Source organism: Procambarus clarkii, chromosome 20 (genome assembly GCF_040958095.1).
Source record: "Procambarus clarkii isolate CNS0578487 chromosome 20, FALCON_Pclarkii_2.0, whole genome shotgun sequence".
Classification (NCBI taxonomy): domain Eukaryota; kingdom Metazoa; phylum Arthropoda; class Malacostraca; order Decapoda; family Cambaridae; genus Procambarus; species Procambarus clarkii.
Genome location: NC_091169.1, coordinates 27,347,707 through 27,358,047, shown reverse-complemented (window position 1 = coordinate 27,358,047; position 10,341 = coordinate 27,347,707). Strand labels below are relative to the sequence as shown.

The 10,341-nt window shown below is 44.8% G+C and overlaps 1 protein-coding gene across 1 annotated transcript in view; it reads left to right on the top strand.

Moving 5' to 3' along the window:
- Nucleotides 1–341: 341 nt before the first annotated feature.
- LOC123755383 (uncharacterized) overlaps nucleotides 342–10,341 on the top strand; it is a 246,532-nt gene continuing 236,532 nt past the window's right edge. The window contains exon 1 of the mRNA XM_045737958.2: nucleotides 342–490. The gene's annotated coding sequence lies outside the window, so the exon portion shown is untranslated. The remainder of the gene's footprint in view (nucleotides 491–10,341) is intronic.

Below are 10,341 nucleotides of genomic sequence, written 5' to 3'. Positions count from 1 at the left end.
AGGATTACATCAACGCCAGTAGTGGAGAAAAAGATCAATAATCTCACCCCCATACAAATATCCCCTTCTGAGCCCTACCCCCCAACATCAACTCTGTATTCTCCCCCATGCTCACAAACACCTTCAAATATCTGCTACACACCCATGCTCGCAAACACCTTCAAATATATCTGCTACACACCCACACTGCTAAATAGACAAACCAGGAATATATGGAGAAAAGGATTTATTTTTGTCCAGTTATTGAGAAAAATGTTTTCAAGAGCTTGTTTTCCCTTGGTGGTCGACTCAGACTTGAGCAGCGAGTGTGGAAGCGAGGCCTCAGTAGCGCTCTCGCTGTGGTGGTGTGAGGTTGTGTGCGTGTGTCGCTCCCAGCGAACTGTGATTCGTAGCTTGTTCCGTGGGCTCGAACGTGACAACCTGAGGATTACTTACCTTGCTTTGGATACTTAAGGAAGAAGATAGTTATTATTATATTCAACATCTCAAGGTATGTTTTGGGTCCGTATTAGTGTTCAAGAATCGAGTCTTAGAGCCTTGTAACTTTTCTTCAGACAAGACGGGTTTAATGGTCGTTTTAAATTGTCCTCATATGAATTAAGGTTTAAGGAAATTATAGGATTTTCTTGAGTCTTTAAGATAGAATATTTGTAATTTATGTAAGTAATGCAAAATTTAGTTTTTTTGGGAGATTACTCGTCCTGGTGATGAGTTACTGAACTTGAGTAGATGTTTTTTCTTGAGTACCACCTCCTTCAGGGGTATACTTATACACTGAGAGGTATACTCTTATTTCTCGGTGTATATTAACTGAGAGGTATACCTCATTCTCGATGTATGTACACTGAGGTATTCTTCATTTCTCGGTTTATATACACTGAAATGTATACTTCATTTCTCGATGTATGTACACTGCGCGTTTTTCTATAGTCCTCGATTATATTCAGGTTTAAAGTATACTTTGTGGTTGGTCAGGAAGTTGTTTGTGGTGGACTGACAACCCTCCAGAGGTTGACAGCCCTTACCTCACTAGTGGAAGGCTAAGCACCACAACCTCTACCATCACTGGTAAGTGGTTGTGCTCGTTAGCAAGCGCATCTTAGAGAGTCCTGATACCGCCTTACCAGCACCACCCACACTCGTATCTTCTTAGCTCCTCCGTAGCCGAAGTCCTGCTTCCAGGAGTTCGGTAATGGTGACGGAAGGCGGCCGTAAGTAATAGGATTTGCTTGCATTTTCTTATTATTTAAGGTCAGTCTTTGTGGCTGTTATTATTGTCTTTGTGTCAAGCAGTTTGTTTTAACCTGCTTGTCAGAGCTGAGGTTTATAGGGGGAGGTTTTTGTTCCAGGTTCACACGATGTGTGTGGACCATGGTAACCTTGGAGAGCTTCCCTTTCACTTTCCCAACACTAGGTTTAAAGCTTGATACAGCTTCACACACCTTCACCTTCACTGCTTCTTCCTCATTTTCTCCACCACCTTCAATATTTCCACTCAGGTGTCCACCTAGGGGTCCACTAGAGGGTCCACTCTGGGGTCCACCAGGGGGTCCACCAGGGGGTCCACCCAGGCATCCTCCCCCGCTCACACAGTATTCAACACTCGCAGTCAATGTCACAATCACTCCCAACAATCACCACCTCTAATGACGCCCTTGATTGTCATCGCGAGGGCTGGAGGGCAGGTCCGTGGCGACCCACTTGTTTATGGCCAACCTTGTGACTCTGGCGGAGTGGGAGTCCACCCACTGCTGTAGGTGCGGCGGAGAACTGCGTGACTACGTGGGTGAGCTTCCCACCCACTGCCGTTAGTGTGGCGGGAGGCTTGTGTAGGTGGCAATTCTTGATTCCCTTCCACAGATCTGGTTGTTCCTTCCCAGTGGTAACTATAGCATTCTTCTGTCGTCTGACTCGTTATGCAGTGTAGCGAGTGGTTGAAACTAGGTCACAGGTGATTGAGTGTGCTTACACATCAATATACATACATTCTCGTCTGTCATACATAGACAGGGTTAAAGATTTGTTTATTTTTCTCTACATAAATCAGTCGTGTGGCGTAGTGGTTTGCGTGTACCTGGCTCACAACCGAAGATCCCAGGGGGGTTCGAAACCCAGACGGGACCGGAGATAGGTTGGCATATTTCATTCCGCCCTAATCCTTTCACCAAGCAGCAAATAAATACCTGAGAGTTAGGCAAATGTTGTGGGGGTTGCATCCAGATGATGATAATCAGTATAGCTGGCCTTGGGGGGGGGGACCTCCTTATAGATTTCCCGTCCACAGCTGTGGGAATCCGTAGGGAGTACGAGTCAGGTCGTGAACATGTCTCGTACTATTGGGGGGGGGGGGGGGGGATATGTGCGACGCGTCGTCCCTGGAACAGGTGTGGGAATGGAGTCGCCAGTGGGAGCTTCCCTCTGGTGTAAGCGATCAATCCATCACCAGTCCCTGGCCTGTACTGCCTGAAATACTTAGCAGCCGTCTAACGGAACGTCGTGTTTATTGAGACTCGGTGTTACTTCAAGAGACTCGTGTTGTGGCCGCGAAGGGTTAACGAGCTCGTTAAGTGGTGTTAGCATGGAGAGTGGCTGTTGTATGGAGGGTAATGTTGTTGTCTGTAGGTTGCTGGAGGCTGGTCCTGTAATTATCATGTTGACAGAGTGCGCGAGTGACGAGCATGGCTACCATAGGAAGTTTATGGTGTGAGTGAGGACCATAGCTACCATAGGGAGTTACTGGTATAGTGTGGGAAGTTATAGTTACTGGTATAGTGGTGGGTATGTGGGTACACATACCCACCAGGCAACTGGGTATGTGTATGGAGTAATGTAGTGTGTATGTTGTGGATGTAGTAATCCACTACAAGTAAAGTACTTGTCGTGGATGTGTGGGTCTGCGGGCCGCTCCAAGCAACAGCCTGTTGGCTCAAGTTATCACAAGTCGAGCCTGGCCCCAGACCGGGGCTCGGGGAGTAGAAGAACTCTCGAAATCCTCTGCAGGTATACTCCAGGTATGCATCCATAAGGAGTTGCTTGTGCAGTGTGCGACCATAACCTTGAGTGTCACTCCCTTATTAAGTCTTGCATGTCATGGTGTGGTGGGTTACTGCGGATGTCAAACTGCATTCATACAGGTGTGTCATTTAAACAGTGATTAATACGTGGGTGGGTGTTGTTTGTGTGTGTATGCGTGTATACTTAGGTAATTGTACGAACCTGATTGTGCTGGCGAGGTTGAGCTTCGGCTCTTTGGTCCTCTTTAGTCCCTCAACTGTTAGTCAACTAGTGTACAGGTTCCTGAGCCTATTGGGCTCTATGAAATCTACATTTGAAACTGTGTGTGGAGTCTGCCTCCACTATATCACGTCCAAATGCATTCCATTTATTAAATACTCTGACACTGAACTAATTCCTTCTAATTACTCTGGGGCTCATTTGGGTACTCAGTTTCCACCTGTGTCCCCTTGTGCGTGTACCACCCGTGTTAAATTATGTCATGATCTACCATGTCAGTTTCGCTGAGAATTTTGTATGTGGTAATTATGTCTCCCCAAACTCTTCTCTCTTCAAGCGACGTGAGGTGCAATTCACGCCGCCTTTAATCATAACTCATACCTCGTAGTTCTGGAAAGAGTTAGTGGCATACCTCTGAACCATCTCTAACTTCGTCTTTTGCTTGACAAGGTACGGGCTCCATGCTGGAGCCGCATACTTCAGGATTGGTCTGACATAAGTGGTATACAAGGTTGTAAATGGTTTCTTACACAACTTTCTAATGACAGTTCTGTTGTTAGCCAGTCTCGCATTTGCCGCTGATGATATTCGGTTTGTGTGTACTTCAGGAGATAGTTTCGGTGTGATATCAATTCTTAGATCCTTCTCTCTGTTTCACTGACGACTTCGTCTCCCATTTTACACCGTCTGGCCTTCTGCTCCCTCCACATAGCTTCATCACTTTACATTTACTAGAGTTAAGCTCTAGTAACCATTTATTGGATCATTCCTTCAGATTATCCAGGTCATCTTATAGCCTCTTGCTATCTTCCTCGGTCTTAATCCTCCTCATAATTTTGTTATCAGTGAACATTAGGAGGAACGAGTCCGTTATATCTGGGAGATTGTTTTATATATATTAGGAACAGGATAGGTCCAAGGATTGAGCCCTGTGGGACTCCACTAGTGACAACTTAGTGATTCTGATAATAAGATCAGAATCAGCACGTGGTATTTAGAGGATAATCTGAAATGTAGGTAAAAAGAGATTGAAAGTGGATTAAAAACTTTTTCAAAGGGCTTATAAACAAGGACTGAAAATTAGCAAACTTGGGCACAGCTTCAACTATTTGTCATCAATTAGTTATATTGCGAGTCATCAATTAGTTATATCGCGAGTCATCAATTAGTTATATTGCGCGTCATCAATTAGTTATACCGCGCGTTTAAAAAGGGTAAAAACAGAAAACGGTAGTAACTGGCCAATATGGCTGTAGGCAAATTGAGTGAATTATCATTTGCCACTACTGAGGCTGGCTATTGTTATATGTACAGAAAAGTTTGGAGGTCAGACGTAAGCGGCTAGTCTCACCAAACTTTGCAGTGTGACCCTTTCACTTCACGCCGCCCCTCACCATGGTCTCGTAGCACAGTTGGCTTCGTTCTCGACTCATAATCAGGGCTTCCGGGTCGATGCCCGGGGCGGGGGACTGAAATGGTTGTGCACGTTTCCTTTCACCTAATGCCGCTGTTCACTCTATGTACCCGGGAATAAGCGACTGTTTGGGGTTCGATCCTGGGGAAATAGTTCAATCTTGGGAGGACCCCGATATAAGACTAAAGTAGGTATAATATACTTTAATATAATATGAAAATATAACGTAATATAGACATACTCTAATATAATACATGTAGTAATAAGCATTATTACATATTATACTCCATGCTTCAATATACACACACGCTTCCTGTCCCCTATAAAAGTAATTAAATTATGAGTAGGGTGGGGTTACAGGTGTGGGCTGGGTGGGGTTACAGATGTGGGCTGTGTGGGGTTACAGATGTGGGCTGGGTGGGGTTTCAGGTGTGGGCTGGGTGGGGTTACAGATGTGGGCTGAATGGGGGGTTACAGGTGTGTGGTCAGGGTGAGGGTACGCGACCCCGGTCTCTTGCCTGACCTTCTAATTTGGTGATTTGAGGCCAAATTGGCCAAATTTTAGTTCGTGTCGGCGGGTCGGGACTCCCGGCCAATCACAGTCGAGAATCGGGTTTCGGTGTGGACGAGAACCCCCCCCCCCCCAACCCCACCCATTAATGAGGTTAATTTCTGTCCACACCTCCAGCATTATTGACAGATATCCGACTCTCCCCGTCACCTAACCCGTCATCTCACCCTTATAGGTCGTATTTTGGACGTAATCGAACACGTTGAAAATACGGCCTACTGAAAATCCTGTCTCAAAACTTCAATATCTGGCATTCACCGACAGCAAAATAACACCTTCTAATACTATTTTCATATTATTCATATTATCATTTTCCTGTTATCTCTCATAGATTGAGAGATAATAAGAAAATGACAATATTTTGCGTGGTGTGAGGCAAGGAAATTAGCAGCATTAGCTAAGCCACTATGACTATGTAACTTGATGCCTTCCCAACTATGCTGTCTTCTCAGCTTGAAGCCTTCCTAGCTTGCTGCCTTCCCAGCTATGATGCCTTCCTAGCTTGCTGCCTTCCCAGCTTGCTGCCTTCCCAGCTTGCTGTCTTCCTAGCTTGCTGCCTTCCCAGCTTGCTGCCTTCCTAGCTTGCTGCCTTCCCAGCTTGCTGCCTTCCCAGCTATGCTGCCTTCCCAGCTATGCTGCCTTCCCAGCTATGCTGTCTTCTCAGCTTGAAGCCTTCCTAGCTTGCTGCCTTCCTAGCTTGCTGCCTTCCCAGCTTGCTGCCTTCCTAGCTTGCTGCCTTCCTAGCTTGCTGCCTTCCATCCTTGCTGCCTTCCTAGCTTGCTGCCTTCCTAGCTTGCTGCCTTCCCAGCTTGCTGCCTTCCCAGCTTGCTGCCTTCCCAGCTTGCTGCCTTCCCAGCTATGCTGCCTTCCCAGCTATGCTGCCTTCCCAGCTATGCTGCCTTCCCAGCTATGCTGCCTTCCCAGCTATGCTGTCTTCTCAGCTTGAAGCCTTCCGAGCTTGCTGCCTTCCTAGCTTGCTGCCTTCCCAGCTATGCTGCCTTCCCAGCTATGCTGCCTTCCCAGCTATGCTGTCTTCTCAGCTTGAAGCCTTCCTAGCTTGCTGCCTTCCTAGCTTGCTGCCTTCCCAGCTTGCTGCCTTCCTAGCTTGCTGCCTTCCTAGCTTGCTGCCTTCCTAGCTTGCTGCCTTCCTAGCTTGCTGCCTTCCTAGCTTGCTGCCTTCCTAGCTTGCTGCCTTCCTAGCTTGCTGCCTTCCCAGCTATGCTGCCTTCCCAGCTATGCTGCCTTCCCAGCTATGCTGCCTTCCCAGCTATGCTGCCTTCCCAGCTATGCTGCCTTCCCAGCTATGCTGCCTTCCCAGCTATGCTGCCTTCCTAGCTAGCTGCCTTCCCAGCTATGCTGTCTTCCCAGCTATGCTGTCTTCCCAGCTATGCTGCCTTCCCAGCTATGCTGCCTTCCCAGCTATGCTGCCTTCCCAGCTATGCTGCCTTCCCAGCTATGCTGCCTTCCCAGCTATGCTGCCTTCCCAGCTATGCTGCCTTCACAGCTATGCTGCCTTCCCAGCTATGCTGCCTTCCCAGCTATGCTGCCTTCCCAGCTATGCTGCCTTCACAGCTATGCTGCCTTCACAGCTATGCTGCCTTCCCAGCTATGCTGCCTTCACAGCTATGCTGCCTTCCCAGCTATGCTGCCTTCCCAGCTATGCTGCCTTCCCAGCTATGCTGCCTTCCCAGCTATGCTGCCTTCCCAGCTATGCTGCCTTCCCAACTTGCTGCCTACCCAGCTATGCTGCCTACCCAGCTATGCTGCCTTCCCAGCTATGCTGCCTTCCCAGCTATGCTGCCTTCCCAGCTATGCTGCCTTCCCAGCTATGCTGCCTTCCCAGCTATGCTGCCTTCCCAGCTATGCTGCCTTCCCAACTTGCTGCCTTCCCAGCTATGCTGCCTTCCCAGCTATGCTGCCTTCCCAGTTATGGTGCCTTCCCAGCTATGCTGCCTTCCCAGCTATGCTGCCTTCCCAGCTATGCTGCCTTCCCAGCTATGCTGCCTTCCCAGCTATGCTGCCTTCCCAGCTATGCTGCCTTCCCAGCTATGCTGCCTTCCCAGCTATGCTGCCTTCCCAGCTATGCTGCCTTCCCAGCTATGCTGCCTTCCCAGCTATGCTGCCTTCACAGCTATGCTGCCTTCCCTTCATGATAAATTAGTCACTTTCTCAGTATCAACACACCTAAACATTCGTGACAGACTCCTCTCTGCTCTGACACCCCTTTTAAGACCTAACAAAAAAATCTACCAAGCTTAAGTTAACGGAACTTAAGCTGATAACCTTTGAACTTTGACCTGATAACCACATTGTGGTTATCAGGTCAAAGTGGGCGTAAAAATGCCGTAGTTAACCTTAAAAGATGATCGACTGGTCTTCGTGTGATGAATCTTCCAATCCTGAGTACTCAATATTGGAAGGATGATTGGAAGGATGATCATGTGGGTAAGGTATGTGAATAAGAACTCTTGTCTTGATCTCTCACAAATATTATGAAGTGCTTAGTCTTTAGACTCTTCAGACCTACGGTATGAGGTTCCTGGGGGTAGATTCACGAAGTAGTTACGCAAGCACTTATGAACATGTACATCTTGTCTCAATCTTTTACGGTTTTCTTTACAATTATTAAACAGTTAATGAACTCGGAATCACCATTAGGCTGTTTATAACAATAACAACCGTTGATTGGGAAGTTTTCATGCTGGTAAACTGTTTAATAAATGTAACCAAAGCCGTCAAAGATTGAGGAAAGATATACACGTTCGTAAGTACTTGCGTAACTGCTTCGTGAATCTGGCCCCTGGAGCTTTACATTGGCTTTATTCACTCGAGTGTTCATGAGTATTATGCTAATAATGCTGCTGAAGATTGCGAGTGCAGATCACTTGGCCCTGTATGATTAACCATCCGGGGTAATGTAGACCTTTTCGTATCACAATCTATATCCCTGCAAACACACACAGCCTAACGAATCCGATTGTTTACATGTTACAACGTGTTACAAAAGGTGTTACATCTTGTTATAAAGTTGGTGTACTGCAGTAGACCAATAGGCTTACTGCAGTTGTCGCAATGCAAGGGCCAATCCCTGGAAACACAAACCGAAACTGTCTCAATTTTCCGCTTGTTATAACTTGTAATAAAGTTGTTACATCTTGGCTTAACGTGTTTAAGACGTATTAAAACGTTGTTACAACTTGCTATATTGGTTATCATAACTGGTTAGGAAGTGTTAAACCTTGTTCGAACGTTGTACCAACGTCGTAGTTTCGGTGTGTGTTTGGCGGGATAGGACAAATTCAGTGATCATGAATGGGTCAGTAAGTCTACTGCAGTGGTCGCCATAAATGGGTCAATATTTGATAATAATTTAACATTAACAATTGTGATAATGGTAGCAGTCTAGTAAGCAGTAGTGGTAGTAATACTGGTAGCAATCTTGGTAGCTATTGTGGTTAGAGAGACCTGAGAGAGAGTGAGGTAATGGTAGAGTAATGGTAGAGGTGAAGATACCCTACCTTAATCCCCTAAGGGTAGGGGGTTAGGGTAGGGTGAGGTAAAGGGAAGGGATAAGGGTAAGGGGGAAGAGTCAGGGGGGGGATCCAGCAAGCTAAAGTGGTTATTTTGCAACTTTATTTTTGTTTGCATCATTTTTCATTGGCCACCGCAATATAACTACAACTGGTTCAACAATAACAGCATCGATATTGAAAGCTTGCAGTAGCTCCATCTGCCGATGGGACTGGAAAGTCGTTTCTCACGTTTGGACGGTTGAGGTTTCAGTTTCAGATATATAGCGGCGTGCTCTATATATATATATATATATATATATATATATATATATATATATATATATATATATATATATATATATATATATATATATATATATATATATATATATATGTCGTACCTAGTAGCCAGAACGCACTTCTCAGCCTACTATGCAAGGCCCGATTTGCCTAATAAGCCAAGTTTTCATGAATTAATATATTTTCTCTAATTTTTTTCTTATGAAATGATAAAGTTACCCATTTCGTTATGTATGAGGTAAAAAAAAATTTATTGGAGTAAAAATTTACGTAGATATATGGCCGAACCTAACCAACCCTACCTAACCTAACCTAACCTATCTTTATAGGTTAGGTTAGGTAAGGTAGCCGAAAAAGTTAGGTTAGGTTAGGTTAGGTAGGTTAGGTAGTCGAAAAAACATTAATTCATGAAAACTTGGCTTATTAGGCAAATTGGGCCTTGTATAGTAGGCTGAGAAGTGCGTTCTGGCTACTAGGTACGACATACATACATACATATATATATATATATATATATATATATATATATATATATATATATATATATATATATATATATATATATATATATATATATATATATATATTAGTATATTTTGGTAGCAGTCTTTCCTGTAGACATATATTATTAAATATGACCGAAAAAGTAAGATTAATAATTCTAACACGAATTTTCTCAAAAAGCGGCCAGCCTACTCATGAGAAACTCTCCAGACACAAAACAGAACGCTTTAAAAGAGACTAACGTCGTCTATGCCTTCAAATGCCCACTTGGGGACTGTAAGCTCCAAAAAAACCAGTACATAGGCAAGACAACAACATCTCTTTCTAGGCGTTTAACGATGCATAAGCAACAGGGCTCCATTAAGGAACATATAATCTCTTCCCACAACCAAACCATCGCCAGAGAAATCCTAGTAAACAACACAGAAATCATCGATAGATACAGCGATAGCAGGCGGCTTGACGTTTGCGAGGCACTACACATCAAGAAGTCAACACCAGCAATCAACAGCCAATTATTGCACAACTATATTCTACCCACCTCAAGACTCCGCTCCAATATAGAAGCATCAAGAAATATGGACCAATAGGCTTTCTACAAACACTTCTATTCAATATCCATTGTTTCGTGTTCTGTCTTGTGTTGATGAAATTAATACCCTATTAATACCCTTGTTCTGTCTTGTGTTGATGAAATTAATACCCTATTAATACCACATTTTGTTCTGTCTTGTGTTAATGCCACATCACCCCTTCCACCTCACTCAAATGTAGATATAAAATCGGAGATACGTAAGTTCTATTTA